General features: G+C 43.6%; 1 long non-coding RNA gene across 1 annotated transcript in view; it reads left to right on the top strand.

Moving 5' to 3' along the window:
• The window catches only part of LOC308607808, a 71,799-nt gene extending 53,243 nt beyond the window's left edge, over nucleotides 1–18,556 (top strand). Inside the window, exons 4-6 of the long non-coding RNA XR_014014051.1 lie at nucleotides 2,362–2,474; nucleotides 15,465–16,058; nucleotides 18,523–18,556. This is a non-coding gene — a long non-coding RNA (uncharacterized lncRNA). The remainder of the gene's footprint in view (nucleotides 1–2,361; nucleotides 2,475–15,464; nucleotides 16,059–18,522) is intronic.
• The last annotated feature ends 1,686 nt before the right edge of the window (nucleotides 18,557–20,242 follow it).

Genomic DNA, 20,242 nt, shown 5'->3' with positions numbered 1-20,242 from the left:
TGAAAGCGCTGAGTCCTAACCACTAGACCACCAGGGAATTTCCCTATTTTTAGTTCTTTTAAAAATTATTATTTGTTGTTGATTGGATGAAACAAGTAAATTAAAGCCTCTTTTTTATTAGCATGTTTCTGTTTCCTTCTTCTTGCTTATTTTGTAATTTCTGCTTTGTGAAGGTTACTTTTATGTTGTTTGGTACATTGATAATCATAATTGTTACATTTTCATTGCCAATTGTACCCTTTTTTTATAGATCTTTATTGGAGTATAATTGCTTCACAATACTGTGTTAGTTTCTGTTGTACTACAAAGTGACTCAGCCATATGCATACATATATCCCCATATCCCCTCCCTCTTGAGCCTCCCTCCCACCCTACTTATCCCACCCCTCTAGGTCGTCACAGAGCACCGAGCTGATCTCCCTGTGCTATGCTGCTGCTTCCCACTAGCTAACTATTTTATTTGGTAGTGTATATATGTCAATGCCACTCTCACTTTGCCCCAGCTTTCCCCTCCCTGCCGTGTCCTCAAGTCCATTCTCCATGTCTGCATCTTTATTCCTGCCCTGACACTAGGTTCATCAGTACCATTTTTATTCCATATATATGCGTTAGCATATGGTATTTGTTTTTCTCTTTCTGACTTACTTCACTCTGTATGACAGTCTCTAGGTCCATCCACATCCCTACAAATAACCCATTTCATTCCTTTTTATGGCTGAGTAATATTCCACTGTATATATGTGCCACATCTTCTTTATCCATTCGTCTGTTGATGGGCATTTAGGTTGCTTCCATGACCTGGCTATTGTAAATAGTGCTGCAGTGAACATTGGGGTGCATGTGTCTTTTTGAATTATGGTTTTCTCAGGGTATATGCCCAGTAGTGGGATTGCTGGGTCATATGGTAATTCGATTTTTAGTTTTTTAAGGAACTTCCATACTGTTCTGCGTAGTGGCTGTATCAATTTGCATTCCCACCAACAGTGCAAGAGGGTTTCCTTTTCTCCACACCCTCTCCAGCATTTGTTGTTTGTAGATTTTCTGATGATGCCCATTCTGACCAGTGTGCAGTGATACCTCACTGTAGTTTTGATTTGCATTTCTCTAATAATTAGTGATGTTGAGCGCTTTTCATGTGCTTCTTGGCCATCTGTATGTCTTCTTTGGAGAAATGTCTATTTAGGTCTTCTGCCCATTTTTCATTGGGTTGGTTTTTTTTAAATATTGAGCTGCATGAGCTATTTATATATTTTGGAGATTAATCCTTTGTCCGTTGATTCATTTGCAAATATTTTCTCCCATTCTGAGGGTTGTCTTTTTGTCTTGTTTGTAGTTTCCTTTGCTTTGCAGAAGCTTTTAAGTTTCATTAGGTCCCATTTGTTTATTTTGTTTTTATTTCCATTACTCTAGGAGATGGATCAAAAAAGATCTTGCTGGGGCTTCCCTGGTGGTGCAGTGATTGAGAGTCCGCCTGCCGATTCAGGGGACACGGGTTCGTGCCCCGGTCCGGGGGGTGGTCCCGCATGCCGTGGAGCGGCTGGGCCCGTGAGCCATGGCCGCTGAGCCTGCGCGTCCGGAGCCTGTGCTCCGCAGCGGGAGAGGCCACAGCGGTGTAATGTAGGAAGTGGAGAAACAAGAATACACATAAAACATTTAAAAATAAACCAGTAAAATAAGCAAATCTCAAGTGAGCTTTATTTTTTTCACAAAGTGAGAGAGTAGGAATAAACCATGAGAAGGAATGAAAGAAACACTACTTATACAGTATAGGCTTAAAAAAAAAAAGTAGTAACTCTGCAGCAGGGATAGACAGGAGGGAGTGCTCTAGGATTCCCTGGTAATTTACAAAGCCTGTTGTTTGAACCTCATCATTACTTGACACATCTAGGGGTTTTTTTGTTTGTTTGTTTTGGTTTGGTTTTCTTGGCCATGCGGTGGCTTGCGGGACCTTAGTTCCCTGACCAGGGATCGAACCCAGTCCCCTTCAGTGAAAGTGCCAAGTCCTAACACTGGACCACCAGGGAATTCTCCATGCTGTAACATTTTATTCAGTTAAAAGTGTCAACGGTCCTCTTTTTAAGTAGTTATTGTTGCTTTGATTTCAACTAGTCCACAAAGTAGAAAATATAACCCACCTGGTCTGAAGATGAGACACTAAAACCACACATTTTAATTCCTCAGTTTATTCCTCATGGTTTAAATAGAGAGCCCTCTAGGGGGCAGCAGTGGAATGACAGGAGCTGCTGTTTGGATATTGTGGAGAAGAGGGAGAGACAAAATGGTGACCTCTAGACCAGAGCTTCTAGGTAAAAGAGAAGACTTGGCATTAGAACTCTTGATCCTTTCTCTTACTGTTTACAGATGGCCACCATGTCACACACTGCAGTGGAAACCATTCACAGAGGATCCAATGTGAGTGCCCACCTGGAGTTGTGCAGCAGTGCAGCCCTACAGGAGTACAGATGGAGTGAGAGGTAAGAAGTGATCAAAGTCAGATCAAAGGAATGTGACTGAGATTCCCAAAGGTGTTTTGAGCCTGGTGTAAAAAGAAGGGAGAGAGAGGATTGAGGGGAAAATTAGGGGTGTGTAGTCCAAATGGGAATCACCATTAACAAAGATTTAGAGACAATAGTAAGCCTCGTATATGCAGTGATTCCTGGGCAGATTGTCCCAGTAAAAGAAGACTCGTTGCACCAGACTCTCCTGGTAGATTAGGGTGGATTTTTTTTTTTATTGAAGTATAGTTGATTTATAATGTTGTGTTAATTTCCACTGTACAACAAAGTGCTTCAGTTATACATATATATATTCTTTTTTTTAATATATTCTTTTTCATTATGGTTTATAATAGGATACTGAATATAGTTCTCTGTGGTATACACTGGGACCTTGTTGTTTATTATGGTGGAATGATTTGAAGACTGGAGTGAGTCCTTGGCCCACCCACATTCAGTCTTTTTTTTTTTAAATTTATTATTTATTTATTATTTTTGGCTGCATTGGGTCTTCGTTGCTGCGCGCGGGCTTTCTCTAGTTGCAGTGAGTGGGGGCTACTCTTCGTTGCGGTGCACAGGCTTCTCATCGTGGGGCCTTCTCTTATTGCTGAGCACGGGCTCTAGAGCACAGGCTCAGTAGTTGTGGTACACGGGCTTAGTTGCTCCACGGCATGTGGGATCTTCCCGGACCAGGGCTGGAACCCATGTCCCCTGCATTGGCAGGCAGATTCTTAACCACTGCGCCACCAGGGAAGTCCCCCACATTCAGTCTTGATAGTTTAATTTGGATGTCAGTGACCCCTTTTCCAATTGTCTGCTTAATTGCTTCCCACAAGTGTCCCACTGTTACTCTAACCTAAACAATTTTTCTTCTCTCTAGCCCAGTCATGCCAATACTCATAACCTCAGACTCAATCTTTTAATCTCCCTCATTCACTCCTCTTCTGAAACTCAGTCAGTCTTCAAGTTCTTTCAATCTGTACCTCACAAAGTTTCTCCAGAAAAACTTCGAAGTGGCCAATGCAAAAATTCCGAGAGTTTATGATTTCTTGAGACTGTCTTTTATTACCCATCTGAGAAAGCAAGTTCTAAGCTAAAACTCCACCTCTTGCTTGGTGAGGTAGTGAGTGGGTTGCTGAAAGGTTGACGGCAGGAGGTGATTTTTAATGGATCATACGTGTCTGTTTCTGCCTTATTAACTGTATTATGTTAACCTTATTTAAATTTCCTCAAATATTTGTGGAAAGCTGTGGGGCATAGATAAACTGAATGTGTAAGATGTTTCAAGGATTCAGACTCTCTGTATCTGTCATGTCCTTGCCATCCCACAGCCCTTACCCCAGGCCAGGGTAGGCTCCTCATATTGAGATGACACCAGTAATTTCCAGATTGGGCCTTTGGTCTCTACATTTTAAGAGTTATCTTTTTTTTTTTTTTTTTCTGTGGTACGCGGGCCTCTCACTGTTGTGGCCTCTCCCGTTGCGGAGCACAGGCTCCGGACGCGCAGGCTCAGCGGCCATGGCTCATGGGCCCAGCCGCTCCGCGGCATGTGGGATCCTCCCGGACCAGGGCACGAACCCATGTCCCCTGCATCGGCAGTCGGACTCTCAACCACTGCGCCACCAGGGAAGCCCTTGCTCATACTCTTAATCCTAGCTTTGATTCTTCCTCTCAACTGGCCCTTGATCTTGTTAGATTTGATTATATGTCATGCTTTTTTTTTTTAACCCTTTTAAGCACATGGGCCTGGTGGAAACAACAGTGAATCTACAATATACCTTTTTGTTGTGTTCTTGGAGAAAAATGGGAGCTTCCACATGGTACATGGGTTCCAGGAGTGCTAGTCCATCTGCACCCACTTAAGGATTCAGGCTGCTGACCTTTGCATGTGATCCTCCTATTCTGTGTTCCGAGGGATGCCCTATTACAGGTTACCTGGCCCAGGTTGGCAGAAACACACTGACTAGTGCATATCAAGATGTACATGGAGGCAACATGGCTGAGCTAGGGCCCTCTAAGGATATGGGGAAATCAGAAGACTTAGAGGCTGAGAGACCAGAGGTTAGACAGTAAAAGGGATAGAAAGACCAGAAATGTGTATATACACAGAGGGAATGGAGTCCTGGGGGTCCTGGCCTTTGGATTATGTGGCTCATTCATAGCGGGTATTTGAATGTTTGTCGACACGGAATGAATCTTGGAACTCTGAGGTACTATGGAACGTTTTGCAACCATGTAGGAGCTACGGAATTATGGCCCCAGAGGGGCCACTGCTCTTCATGGCCAGGTTCGGGAGTGGAGTTGGGGACCGGCAGAAGAAATACAACTCAGTTCTTCTGCCTGCCAAACACTAACTTGCACGTCCTACCAACACTTTAACCTCCTTGTATCTAAAACTGAACACCTCATCTTTGTTCCCAAACTGGCTTCTTCTCCTGACGTTACTGTTGCTGACAGTTGTTCCAGTTCATCAGCTTGTATCCTTCTTTCCCCCTTCTCTTCTATATCTAAAGTCTCAAGATTTTGAGAATATTTTCTAGGCAAGAGTAAGTTTTATTTTGCTACCTTCCACCTAGCAATACATACTGGACTCACTTTTATAAAATTTTAGTATTTCTATGTCAGTACAACAGTACCCATTCCTGTGTGCTCCTGTATGTTGCAGAAGCTTAGACCTCTGTTCTAGCTTTCTCATTCTTGCACTCAGGCATGCTGCAGTGATCTTCTTCCATCACCAGACTTTTGATTTCTTTCTTCCACTCCTGTCACCCTCATGCAGGACTTTAGCCACCTCTCTCCTTGGGCAGGCACGAATAATCTGGGCTGTTCTCTTTGCCCTTTGATCTACTTTATTAAAGATTTCTCAGTTGTTGTGGAACATTCTCCAGCGATCCTATAGTGTTTATGGTGATCTCTCTTGATTTCAACTCTATTTCCAGATATTGTTCTCTGGTTGCTGTTGTTGGTTGTTTTCTTCCCCCCCGATATGTACCACATTTCTTCCCAGCAAAATGGTAACTCTCCAAAAGCAGAACCAACACTTTTGTTTAACAAATTATATTCCTACTCTACTTCATACTGATTGCTAGAGAATTCCAGAGAGCTGCCCTGCAATATGTACTGAATAAATGCTAAGTAACTTGACTTAATAGGACAGATGGGACCTCTCTGTCTTATTTCTTAAAGCTGCATGTGAATCTGTAATTAGCTCAACATAAAGAGTTTAACATTGAAAGTAAAAACGCAAGGCTCAAGATTTTGATACAATCATCCGTCACACTTCCTCTCCTCCATTCACAAATTGCTGTAAAGATTCTTTGCTACAATAACGTACGAATGCTTGTTGAATTTGAAGCATCTTTGTTTACATCGTTCCAGCCAGATGGCTTAGGCTTTTAAAATCCTAAACAACTGTTGGGCTGTTTCCTTTCTCTGGGGTCTGAGTGAAGGTGGAAGTGGAGGGTAGAGGTTGTACCTTGAAGACAGGATGCAGCCCTGGGAAGCACCTCATGGTGGCCCCAGCGGTGACCTCAGCCAGCAGATGGGTGTTTGTCAGATGACATCGGAGCTGGTGCAGTTGGAAATCTGAATTTTGGACCCAGGACTTTGCCAGGAGCCAGGCAAGTGGAGGATCTGAGGGCAGGAACAGTCGTGGGGTCTGGGAGCTGGGGCTGGGAGGCTGGATCTGGGAAAAAGAGATATTAAGTATTCATGGACCTCTCATCATACGTAAGACACCATGTTCAGCCCATCTATAACCAGCAGAAGGAAAATACAGTCCCTTTTGGACACTCTCGTTTTATTCACAGGCAGACAAAGTGTTCCAGAGTTCTTCGGCCAGCTCTGAGGTTTCCACAGCTTGACTGTTTCTCTTGGCTTTATGAGTACCGGGAGGCTCCTCCATCTAGTACTGCTTGGTAGCCAGCAGGTGGCGCTCAAAGCTCAAAGTAGGCTAAAGAGCCTTCCTGGGTTTGCCAGTTATCTTATGAAGATACAGAACAAATAACCAAGAAGAGGTCGGTTCCATTCCTGCCCCTCCCCATTCCATCTCCCTCCCCTTCCCCAACCCCCATTGCTAGGTACAGAGGGTCAGTCCGTGTAAATATAACCAGGCCATTGAGTTGAAATCTTGGAGTACAAATACTTTTGAGCTGATGAAAAAATTGCTACTATGTAAATAGGTTAGGCTGAGGCAAGCCTTGCCCCAGTGTCAGGACTGCTGACCCCAGAGCCCATCCCAAGGCTGCAGGGAGATGAAGAGGGTGCCTTTAGGGTGGCCTCCAGTGTCCAAGGCCAGAATACACCCAGAGAGGGTGCTCTACTAAAGCCCCATCGAGCCCTAAATGCCTGTGCCCTTGTAGCCCGCACTCTCCTTCTGTCCATTCTAAGTGCTGCCAGCCACCCTGGGTGGGCAGGCAGGATAGAGGGTGGACTCAGAGGGGTGGGGGGAGAAGGGAAAGAGGAAAGGTGCAGCCAGGAGCAGGACTGTTTGGAGGGCAGGGCCAGCAGCTGGGTTATAAATGAACCCTGCTAGGGCAGCGACCACAGCCCAGGTAAGAAGCTCCCAGCGACACCTGACATCCCTCCCTTCCTCTCACATTCTGCCCAGAGTTTGCCAGGCCCTTTGCTCCCTAGAGAGCCTAGACTCAGAGGGGCCTTTCCCTGTGTGTGGGCTGCAGCCTGCCCAGAGGCCTGGGGAGCAGAGTTAAGGGGCTGGCTGGAGGTCATCCAGATGCCCAGAGAAAAAGACATCTTTTCCTTCCTTACCTCACCCATTTAATATCTACTGAGTACCGGGATTTCCATGGTGGTCCAGCGGTTAAGACTCCGCACTCCCAATGCAGGGGGCCTGGGTTTGATCCCTGGTCAGGGAACTAGATCCCACATGCATGCCGCAGCTAAAGATCCTGCACAGGGCAATGAAGATCCCGCGTGCTGCAACTAAGGCTCGGCGCAGCCAAATAAATAAATAAATATTTCTAAAAAAATTTACTGAGTACCAATCACATGCCTGGCCCTTCTCTAAGCCTTACGTGATGGGGGTGGAGGAATGGGGAGGGAGCAAAAAAAGTGAATTAAGACATGCCTTCTGAGCTGTCATGTGTGGGGAAAAGTCAGCCTCAGGTACTGACATAGGAGGGCTCGAGCTATGGAATACTCAGGTTGCTTCTGTTTGTCACGTCCGGGGAGTGTTGCACATGGAGGAGACCCACAACCTGGTTTTGTTCCCAGGGACGGAGGGAACAGCAAGTACAAAGACAAAGAAGTGTGAGACTGTTTGCTGGAGGGTGGGAGGTGGGGATGGGATGATACAGGGCAAATAATTCCAGGATGGTTAAGTGCCCTACTCAAGCGATTCACTCCTTGATGAGGCACAATGTCCGTCGGTCTCAGAGGAATTGTTTCTTAACTGAGAAGAAAGCAGCTCGAGTCCAGGTAATGGTGGAAATTCAGGCATCAGGAGTGTGTGTGTCTATGGCCCAAGGTCAGGGTGAGCAGGATAGATTGGGTAGAGAGGTCTTTGCCCTTTTTCTTGCCTTTATTATTCCTCCCCAGTCACAAATGCCTCTCTTCAGCTCACTAGTTAAGGGTGGATCTGCCTCTGCAGAGACCAGCATTGTACACTTGGATGACGTGTCTTGATCAGTGATGTCCAATGGCTTCCTCTCTCCTTCTCAGATCCTGGCGCTGGAGCAGCGCCATATTTCTATGGCTCCCAGCCTCTGCTTCTTGGCTTTGCTCTGAGCGTCGTCCCCAGAGAGCTGTGTTTCTACCACTGTTACCAGGAGGTCATGTCTACCAGAGCCAAGCTGGGTGCCCAGAGCACCAGCATCTTATTCTGGGGCCACAGCTGGAATTGGACCACCATGGCTAGTGTCATGAGTATCTTGGCTTGGTTCTTTTTTTTTTTTTTTTTTTTTTTTTTTTCTTTTTGCGGTATGCGGGCCTCTCACTGTTGTGGCCTCTCCCGTTGCGGAGCACAGGCTCCGGATGCGCAGGCCCAGCGGCCATGGCTCACGGGCCCAGCCGCTCCGCGGCATATGGGATCCTCCCAGACCGGGGCACGAACCCGTATCCCCTGCATCGGCAGGCGGACTCTCAACCACTGCGCCACCAGGGAGGCCCTTGGCTTGGTTCTTTGACATAGGTTCTAACAGTTTAGGTCAGGAGGTCAGATCCTGGATGGAAGAAGGAATGCCTGAATGCTTTCCACCAGCCTGGACTAATTCTCACCCTCATGGAAGCACTGGTGTTTCATAATGGTCCAGCTTTATCTCTAAGCACCCTGCTTCCCCAGTGAATGCTGCGAATTTTGAGTGACTCTCCGCCTCCTCCTCTGAATTGCCAAGAGGAAGTGGATTGAAGTATAGCCAGGGAACCCAAGTGTGCTGATCCAGGTGTGCTATAGCCATTGCTCCAATTCCCCCAGGCGTAGCCTTTAGCAGTCCCTGATGCTAACGGTAAGTGAAGCCTGCCCAGTGCCAGGGAAGCATTGAGAGGCTGAGCACTGCCCAGGGAGCTCCACTCCCAGCCTGAAGGGAAAACCCTAAGGATACACTGGGACTGGGAAAGGGAAAAGGGTGGAGGGATATCTCTGGCAGAGTTATCAACTAAGCAAACAAGCTTATGCACTGTATTTAATATTTTCAACACCATCAGAATCACTTTTTATTTCTACTGAAAGAGGAAGCTGAATCTTAAATTGTTCATCTTAAACCTTCAAGACAAACTGGGCTGTTATGAGATTTGAAAACAAACAAGGCCCCATTAAGAAAAACTGAATAAGCTTACTGTTGGGTGTTTTTCCATTAATTGATACACATCTTTAAACGTCATTAATCTGAAACAACTAACAGAGGCTCCTTAATATCCATGAAGAAAAGAGTGAACTATTACTTTTTTAATATTATTCTGATATTACAAAAAGTATTCTCTTCCTAAAAGAAAAAAAAATGCTTTTTATACCGAGGAACTAAGAAATATATTTGCTTTGAAATTAATTTTTTTTCTTTAATATGTAATCTTGCCAGGAAGCAAGATACAAGTTTTGCAACATTCTTAAAAGAAACACTTATAATTTTAGATCGTATTCCTCCTTAGATTAAAAGGTAGGAGGCTTGGGTTTGTTTTTTGTTTTTGTTTTTTTTTAAACAAAGAATTGCTTTATTAACACAAACACACAAACTATAAAGCACTAAAATTTAAATAAGTCATAGCAAACAGGTGACAATTCAACATCCAGGGTCGACCAAATGCTTGTCAGAGCAACAGATAAGACTCCCAGGGTGGGACCTCCCTGGTGGTGCAGTGGTTAAGAATCCGCCTGCCAATGCAAGGGGCACGGGTTCGATCCCTGGTCCGGGAAGATCCCACATGCCGTGGAGCAACTAAACCCGTGCACCACAACTACTGAGCCCGCATGCCACAACTACTGAAGCCCGTGCACCTAGAGCCCATGCTCCACAACAAGGGAAGCCACCGCAATGAGAAGCCCGCATACCGCAACAAAAAGTAGACCCCACTCACCGCAACTAGAGAAAGCCCGCGTGCAGCAACAAAGACCCAATGCAGCCAAAACTAAATAATTTTTTTTTAAAGTACTAGTCAAGCCAAGAGACGGGACTAGATTCAAAAGTACAAGAGGAAAAAAGTCAGAGAAAGAGAATCACAGACATTAGAGTTAGCAAAACAAAGACTAAAATAATGGATTCATGTGTTGAAGAAAATAGGTGAAATGATAAAAAATTTCACCAGAGAACTGTAATCAATAAAAATGAATCCAATGGCAACTTTAGAGCTGAATGATGCAACAGCTGAGATAACGATTTCAATTAGGTAGATTTATAGCAAATAAACCGAGCATAAAATTGGATTGATATGTAAAGCAATTATACTCCAGTAAAGATGTTAAAAAAATTGGATTAATAAACCAGAAAACAGGTCAATAGAAAATAACATAGTAGAGAAAGAAGGAAAAATAGAAAATAAAGAGCATAGGTATGTTGAACACAATTAGAACACATGTTCTAAGGTGGAATTCTAGAAGAAAAGAGAATTAGGCAAAAGCAATTTGAAGAGATAATGGCCAAAAATTTCTCAAAACTGAGTAAAGATATCAACCCAGAGATTCAAGAATCTCTGTGAACCCCAAGCCCCCAAGCAGAATAAGTACAAAGAAAACTACTGCCAGGCTTATAATAGCAAAAGTGCTAAAACAAACAAACAACAACAACAAAAAATAGAAAACTATAAATGCAGCCAGAGGGGGGAAAAAAAGATAACTAAAGGAACATAGCTGAGGTGTCATCTCCATTTCCCAACAAAAATGAGGGAACCAGAAGACAACAGAATGATATTTTTTTAAAATTTATTTATTTATGTATTTATGGCTGTGTTGGGTCTTCGTTTCTGTGCGAGGGCTTTCTCCAGCTGTGGCAAGCTGGGGCCACTCTTCATCGCGGTGCGCGGGCCTCTCACTATCGGGCCTCTCTTGCTGTGGAGCACAGGCTCCAGACGCACAGGGTCAGTAATTGTGGCTCATGGGCCCAGACGCTCCGCGGCATGTGGGATCTTCCCAGACCAGGGCTCGGACCCGTGTCCCCTGCATTGGCAGGCAGACTCTCAACCACTGCGCCACCAGGGAAGCCCCCCAGAATGATATTTTTAAAGTGCTAGGAGAAAATAACTTCCACCTGTAAGTCTATACTCAGTGAAAATATCCTTCAAAAATACAAAGTAAAGATATTTTTAGACAAACAAAAAACAGAGAATTCATCACTATCATATCTGCTCAAAAGCAAATACTAAAAGGAGTTTTTTAGGCAGTAAGGAATGGTTCCAAATAGGAACACAAAAATATAAGAAGAGTACACACACACACACACACACACACACATACATACTGGAATATTATTCAGCCATGAGAAGGAATGAAATTCTGCCATTTGTGACAACATGGATGGTCCTAGAGGGTGTTATGCTAAGTGAAATAAGTCAGAGAAAGACAAATGCTGTATGATTTCACTTATATGTGAAATCTAAAAAAGCTGAACTTGTAGAAACAAAGAGTAGAATGGTGGTTACCAAGGGTGGTGGGGGATGGGGAGATGTTGGTCAAATGTACAAACTTCTAGTTAGAAGATGAATAGGTTCTGGGGACGTAATGCACAGCACTGTGATTATAGATAATCATACTGTACTATATATACGTGAAAGCTGCTAAATGAGCAGGTCTTAAATGTTCTCACCACGTAAAAGAAATGATAACGACGTGACGTGGTGGTGTCAGCTAATACTACTGGTGTTATTTGTTACAGCAGCCTGAACAGACCAAGACATTTTCATTTCCAAAACCAACATCAGTTGTGTTCCTGAGGCAGATTGAATGAAGATGCTGAAAGAATTAAGTATTTTCATATCTAAAGGACATCTTTGTGATTAGAAGTCCCAGTGATCAGAAGCTTACAGTCCTAATAATAAGGGGGGAGGGGAACACATTTTAAATTATATAGAATAAACCTTAATCTTAGAAATAACAAGATAAGTTCTAATAAAATGCAAAAAAATCCACTCATTTTATTAGAGGAATAAGAATGACTAAGAACTGAGGAAAAGGAAAATATTTGTTTCCCTCGCGAAAGACTAAGAAAGGTACCAACAACATGAGTTGGAGATACTGACAGTTGTACAGCTGAATTGCTTTCTCTCTTCCTCTCCCAATCTCTCTTTCCTTTCATGTCAATAAACAAGTGAGAAAATTGGAGCATGGTATACACAAAACTTATTGATGAAACATCATGTGTACTTAAAGAATCATACAACCTGTCAATACTGTGCATGTATAATGGGACTAGCAGAAGAAAGAAAGGAAGGGAGGGAGGAAGGAAGGGAGGGAGGATAAATATTTACCAAATGATAGAAATATAGAGATTTATTGTTTTGACAATGAAGTGACCAATGGAATGTTAGCAAAGGCATTCAGTAGTGAACTTACTGAGTAGACTCTACAGGTGGGTCTCACTGAACATCTCACTGAGTATCTTCACTTCTGATTATCTCCATTAGGTGAAATTCCACAGTTAAGTGGGCATCCGAGAAAGGGAGCCATGCTCCTGGCACCCATCTCATTAGAGATAAACCTCCCTTGCCCCCCTTTTCCTGAAGAAGCTCCCTCTCTCTGGCTTAGACATGGTGTTACCCCCTCACTAGAGAAGACCCCAGGCAAAAAGATAATAATTCTCCCTCAGACCCACTCCCCATCACATGGTAGGCTAGGAATCAGGGAGTCTCACTGAATGTGGAGAGTCACTACTGTCATTCTGCTGTTTTAGAGTTAGAGTTGACTACTGCCTAATATTTCATTTAAAAAGCTGCTAAGCCAAGCTCCAAATGCTTTGCTTCAAAGACTCTTACGTAATAGAATGGTTATTTGTATCAAAAACAGTTATGTATCATTGCATGTATCTTAAGTTATTTAGACAGTTGGGTTGTTGCCTGGAAAGAGAGTTCAGAGGAACTTTATCTTCTGACTCTCCCCATTAGGTGAAATTCCATAGTTGAGTGTAGTTGAGTGGATATCCAAGAAAGGGAGTCACGCGCCTGGTATCCGTCCCAATAGAGATGAACCTCCCTTTCCCTCCTTTCCTGAAGAAGCTGCTCTTCCCTGGCTTAGACACGATGTAACTGCCTCACTAGAGGAAGACCCCATGCAAGAAAGCAAACAATAACTCCCCTCAGGACCTATACTCCTCAACAAGAGCCAGTAATCAGAATGGGATCCCAGCATTCAGTGACATGTAAATGTAAAACACATGTACATGTGATAGCAGATTCTGAAAGAGAAAAGTTTGCATATTAAGAAGATTAGAGATATTTTGTTTGTTAATGTCAACACAAATCCAAGGACTTTTTTGGGAAGTGGATTTTGAGGACGACCAGCCAAGGGAAGAGGAGCATTATTATTATTATTATTTTTTTTTTGCTGTACGCGGGCCTCTCACTGTTGTGGCCTCTACCGCTGCGGAGCACAGGCTCCGGACGTGCAGGCTCAGCGGCCATGGCTCACGGGCCCAGCTGCTCTGCAGCATGTGGGATCTTCCTGGACCGGGGCACGAACCCATGTGCCCTGCATCGGCAGGTGGACTCTCAACCACTGCGCCACCAGGGAAGCCCGAGGAGCATTATTTTACATCAGGCTGGAACTGTTGATATAGATGGATTTAACAGAGATTCTGAGTTCGGTATGTTTTTTGGCACATCTGGGTATGATTCTAGCAGCTTGCTACATTGGGCAGTAAATTGCCAGATACAGTTCTGGATGATATAAAGGAAGCTTAGATGCCATAAAACCCTTGGCGTTTTGCACAGGAAGAAACTTAAGACCTGGAGACATAACAATGCTGAATTAGTTCCATTATATATATCCCATTCGTTCACACGCCATGTCCCTTTATAGGACCCAAAATTTTCTCCCCTCCCTGAAATTGAGAAACACATCAGTATGGGAAGCATTAGTTCTTTTAAATGAGTTTTACTGGCTCTCCAAAAAAAAAAAAATATGTTACTCAATAAGACATCTGGAGGCTGTACAATGACCATGTGCTTTATTTACTCTGCTCTGTGATTTTTAATTTCAATAGTAGCCTCCATATAAAGTAAAATTACTCAATTACCTCAACTTTCATTTAGATTAAGGTCTCATAAGCAATTAAGAATTTTAGAAAATACATTTAAACTAATACCATGAAACATAATCATCATTGAAAATAAGCATTTGTCAGAAAAATATGCCATCTTAAAACTTTCTACCCAGATAGTATGGTGGAATAACTCATAGCTACACATATTTTTCAATTTTATCTGACTTGTAAGAACTAGTTTATAAAGATTTTTTATTTAAATCATACCAATTTAGGGCTTCCCTGGTGGTGCAGTGGTTGAGAGTCCGCCTGCCAATGCAGGGGACACGGGTTTGTGCCCTGGTCCGGGAAGATCCCACATGCCGCAGAGCGGCTGGGCCCATGAGCCATGGCCGCTGAGCCTGAGCGTCCAGAGCCTGTGCTCCACAATGGGAGAGGCCACAACAGTGAGAGGCCCACGTACAGCAAAAAGAAAAAAAATATATATATATATATATATATGTATATGTATATATATATATATATATATATATATATATATATATATATATATATATATATATATATATATATATATATATATATACTTGAGGGACTTCTCTGGTGACACAGTGGTTAAGAATCTGCCTGCCAGTGCAGGGGACACAGGTTCAATCCCTGGTCCAGGAAGATCCCAAACACCACGGAGCAACTAAGCCTGTGCACCACAACTACTGAGCCTGCGCTCTACAGCCCGTGTGCCACAACTACTGAGCCTGTGTGTCACAACTACTGAAGCCCCCGCGCCTAAAGCCTGTGTTCTGCAACAAGAGCAGCCCCCGAAATGAGAAACCCATGCACCACAATGAAGAGTAGGCCCCCACTTGCCACAACTAGAGAAAGCCCACGCGCAGCAATGAAGACCCAACGGAGCCAAAAAAATATTAAAAAAATAAACACATAAATTTGTTTAAAATAAAAAAGAATATATACTTGAGAAGCCTCATCTATACCTGGACCTGATTTAGATGATGAAATTCTGGACTTCAGGCTGATGCTATAATGGGATTAGACTTTTGGGTGCCTTGACAGGGGATGAGTGTATTTGGCATGTGGAAGGAATATGAATTGTTGGGGGCCAGAGGGCATACAGTGGTAGCCAGTCTCCAGAACTGTCCCCAGGGACCCACAGCTCATGGTATTCATGCCCTTGCATAGTCTCCCCCCAAACTGTATCAGTGTTGGTCTTTGTAACCAATAGACTATGGCAGAAGTGATGGTATATGACTTCTGAAGCTAAAAGACATCTCTCTCTCTCTCCCCTTCTCTCCTTCTCTCTGTGTCTCTTCAGCTGCTTTTCTGGGAGAAATCAGCTGTTATGTCATGAGGACAATTAAGAAACTCTATGGGACTTCCCTGGTGGCGCAGTGGTTAAGAATACGCCTGCCAATGCAGGGCACACAGGTTCGAGCCCTGGTCCGGGAAGATCCCACATGCCATAGAACAGCTAAGCCTGTATACCATAACTGCTGAGCCTGTGCTCTAGAGCCCGTGAGCCACAACTACTGAAGCCCGCACACCTAGAGCCCGTGCTCCGCAGCAAGAGAAGCCACTGCAATGAGAAGCCCACGCACCACAATGAAGAGTAGCTCCCACTCACCGCAACTAGAGAAAGCCTGAAGACCCAACGCAGCCATAAATAAATAAATAAATTTATTTATTTTTTAAAAAAAGAAAAGAAACTCTATGGAGCACTCCACATGGCAATAAACTGAGCTCTCCTGCCACAAGCCAGTGAAAAACAGACATCCAGACAAGAGCCATGTGAGTGAGTTCCTCCAGCCCCAGTTAAGCCTTCAGATGACTACAGCCCCAGCCAACACCTTGACTGAAACCTCATGAGAGAACTGAGCTAGAACCACCTGACTCTCAGAAATTGTATGAGGTAATAAGTATTTGTTGCCCTAAGCCACTGAGGTAATGATAATGTAGCAATAAATAACTCACATGGTCCACATACTTATTTTCTGAATCCCCAAACTCATAAGCTTATGTAAAGCCAGGAAGTATTCATGATGAACTGACCACTTACAAAATTAGTCCTTACTCATATACATTCCTCCCTTATTGGTACCAGCTACCAACCTTGCCCATCTAATTGGCTGCAGAGTGAAACTCCAAGTGTTGAAAAAGATAGAAGACTGAACCAAGTCCATGGAAGTGCTGTTAGAAAACTGATCAATCAGCAAAGCAATTAACAAATAACATTGATGTAGTAAGAAGGGCCACCCACCTGAGATATTTCAGACAGGGGCTAAGCAGGGTTTTAGGGCAAACAGTCAATAGGTGACCCGTTGGCTGCAATCAAAAGTACAGGCATGGCTTGTCTTTTCCCACAGCCATCATCTATGCACAGGAGTCATTCCCAATCCCTTTATGTCCAGGCTTTTGGAACTCAAAAATCCAAAACTGAGGCTCCAGTATAGTAGGGCCAGCTGAAATTGTGGAAGGAAGTATCAGGACCTTAACATATGTTAACATTGCATTTTACAAGTATTATTCCATCAAAGTGGGACCCAGCTGTGTAATTTTTCAAAAAATATCCTCAAGGGCTTCCCTGGTGGCGCAGTGGTTGAGAGTCCGCCTGCCGATGCAGGGGACATGGATTCGTGCCCCGGTCCGGGAAGATCCCACATGCCGCAGAGCGGCTGGGCCTGTGAGCCATGGCCGCTGAGCCTGCGCATCCGGAGCCTGTGCTCTGCAACGGGAGAGGCCACAACAGTGAGAGGCCCACGTACCGCAAAAAAATATATATATATATACTCAAGGTTTTTGTTTATCTATTTATTTTATTATTTATTTATCTATTTTTGGCTGCATGGGGTCTTTGTTGCTGCATGCGGGCTTTTCTCTAGTTGCGACGAGCAGGGGCTACTCTTCGTTGTGGCACGCGGGCTTCTCATTTTGGGGGATTCTATTGTTGCTGAGCATGGGCTATCGGTGCACGGGCTTCAGTAGTTGTGGCACGTGGGCTTCAGTAGTTATGGCTTGCGAGCTCTAGAGCGCAGGCTCAGTAGTTGTGGTGCACGGGTTTTAGTTGCTCTGCGGCATGTGCGATCTTCCCAGACCAGGGCTCGAACCTGTGCCGCTGCATTGGCAGGCAGATTCTTAACCACTGAGCCACCAGGGAAGTCCCCCAGCTGTGTAACTTAATTCATTATAAATATTTCTCCTAACTGTCGTGGGAGAAAGGTAGCAGGATATGGGAGGGCAAAGAGATTGCTGAATGCTCTGTGCTGCATGATGTGTTTCCTCCATTAAACCTTCTGGACCTTTCATAAATGTTATGAAATACTTGATGTGACGTGATCTGATGTGAACCGAATTTTGCATCTAAGTTTATTCAATGACCATTCAGAGACCCCATGTTGGGAGCTGGGATTAGAAGCCAGAGTTATAGTGAGACTGCTAGTCTGAAGACTTCCACAGAAATTTGTGGAACCTGTGGATTTCTCTAGGCCATGAAAATTTGCATTCCCACCAGTGGGGAAATAAACAAAGATCGCCCAAATGAGAGCAGATAGAGGCTGTTTACTCAGAGCTTACTATATGGCAAGGGAGTCAGCCACTATCACTTGTGTTTGGCAGGCAGGGTAATTCAAAAGCTTTACAATGGAAAAAAGGGATGGCTTCAGGTATTTCCTGATTGGAGGCTGTTGGCCTTGCAAAGGCTGTAGGCCTGAGCTAACTAGAAGTGGGGCATCCTATGTGATTGGTTAGGGGAGCCTGTATGTCTTTCTCTGATTGGTCCTAAATTGGAAGCAGGGGCAAAAATTAGGGAAGCTGGTGGTTATTGACCAAGTCCTGACCATTTGGGGCCAATTACTGCAGAGGTTGTGGGTTGGCTTTCTAGACTGGTTGCTTCAGAGGTGTGGTTTAACGTCTCTGGCTGGTTGCTCCAGTGGTCATGGCTCTGTTTCTTTATATGATTCTGGCCATTGTCCTTTTGTAGATTCAGTCTCCCACTAGCAGTGTATGAGAGTTCCAGCTGCTGTGCATCTTCACCAGTACAGCTTAGGGGAGACGGGGTGACTTGTGGTGGGGGAGTGTTGGCCATTCTAGTAGGTGTATAGAAGTATGCCATTGTGCTTGTAATTTACATTTTGCTGATGACTAATTATAATGAGCATCTGTTCATGTCCTTATTTGACACTTGTATATCTTTTTTGGGGAAGTATCTTTTCAAACTTTTACCCATTTTTTATTGAGTTTCTTGTGTTCTCATTGTTGTTCTGGGAGTAATTTATATATTCTAGATATAAGACCCTCATAAGGTATGTGATTTGCAAATACTTTCTCCCAAGAAGCAAGGTCTCAGGAAGTGAGGATGTCTTTTCATCTCTTAACAGTGTTTTCAGCAGAGAAGTTTTTAACTATGAGGAGGTAAAGTATATTTTTCTCTTTTACAGATTGTGTTTGCCTGTGCCTAACAAAAGATCATAAAGATTCTCTCCTATGTTTTCTTCTAGAAGTTTTACTTTTTCCCTTTTTTTTTGGCCACACCACGTGGCTTGCAGGATCTTAGTTCCCTGACCAGGGATTGAACCTGGGCCCATGGCAGTGAAAGTGCCAAGTCCTAACCACTGGACCACCAGGGAATTCCCATTTTTTCACATTTTATATTTAGGTCTGTGATCTATTCCAGGTTAATTTTTTTTTTTTTTCAGTATGTGGGCCTCTCACTGTTGTGGCCTCTCCCATTGCGGAGCACAGGCTCCGGACGCGCAGGCTCAGCGGCCATGGCTCACGGGCCTAGCCGCTCCGCAGCATGTGGGATCTTCCCAGACTGGGGCACGAACCCGTGTCCCCTGCATTGGCAGGCGGACTCTCAACCACTGCGCCACCAGGGAAGCCCCCAGGTTAATTTTTGTATGAAGTGTGAGGAATGGGCCAAGGTTGATTTTTTTTTTTTTTTTGCCTGTGGATTGCATATGGAAATGGTGTTCCAGCACCTCTTCTTGAAAAGTACTTTTTTCTCATTGAATTCCCTTTGCATCTTTGCCAAAACTCAGCTAACCATATTTGTGTCTATTTTTGGACAACTTATTTTATTCTATGATCTTATCTTTCAGCCAATACCACACTGACTTGATTACTGCAGCTTAATAGAAAGTCTTAAAATCAAGTAGCATGAGTCTTAAAACTTTGTTCTTCATTCCCAAAACTGTTTTAGCTATTCTATTTCCTTTTGCCTTTTGCTATACATTTTAGAATCTGCTTATTGATACTGACAGAAATTACTAACAAAAATTTCTGCTGTTTTTTTAAATTGGGATTACATGAATCTATAGATATATTGAGGAGAATTGATATTTAACATTATTGAGTCTTCCAGTTATTTGGTCTGCTTTGATTTCTTTCATTAGTATTCTATAGATTCCAGCATAGAGATCATGTACATGTTTTGTTAGATTTATATCTACTAAGTATTTCTTTTTTCTGGTGTTCTTTCTTATTTCACATTCCAATTGTTCATTGCTACTATATAGAAATACAATTAACTTTTGTATATTGATCATGCATCATGCAGTCTTGAAAATCATACTTATTAGTTGCAGTAGCTTTTTTGTAGATTCTTTGAATTTTCTATGTAGATAATCATATCAAATGGAAATGAGGACAATTTTATTTCTTCCTTTCCAATCAGTGTATCTTTTTTTTTTTTTTTTTTTTCGGTACGCGGGCCTCTCACTGCTATGGCCTCTCCCATTGCAGAGCACAGGCTCCGGATGCGCAGGCTCAGCGGCCATGGCTCACGGGCCCAGCCGCTCCGCGGCATGTCGGATCTTCCCAGACCGGGGCACAAACCCGTGTCCCCTGCATCGGCAGGCGGACTCTCAACCACTGAGCCACCAGGGAAGCCCCAGTGTATCTTTTATTTATTTTCTTGCATTACTGCACTGGCTAAAACTTCCAATGATGTTGAATAGGAGCTGTGAGAATGGACAACTTTCCCTTGTGCCTGATGTTGGGGAAAAGCATTCAGTATTTCATGACTAAATATGATGTTAGTTGTAGGTTTTCAACTTCATCAGGTTGAGGAAGTTCCCTTCTATTCATATTTTGCTG

The sequence above is a fragment of the Mesoplodon bidens genome (assembly GCF_964165515.1).
Source record: "Mesoplodon bidens genome assembly, chromosome: 19".
In the NCBI taxonomy this organism is placed as follows: Eukaryota; Metazoa; Chordata; class Mammalia; order Artiodactyla; family Ziphiidae; genus Mesoplodon; species Mesoplodon bidens.
Note: the sequence above shows the minus strand (reverse complement) of the source record. Positions and strands in the feature narration are given on the sequence as shown.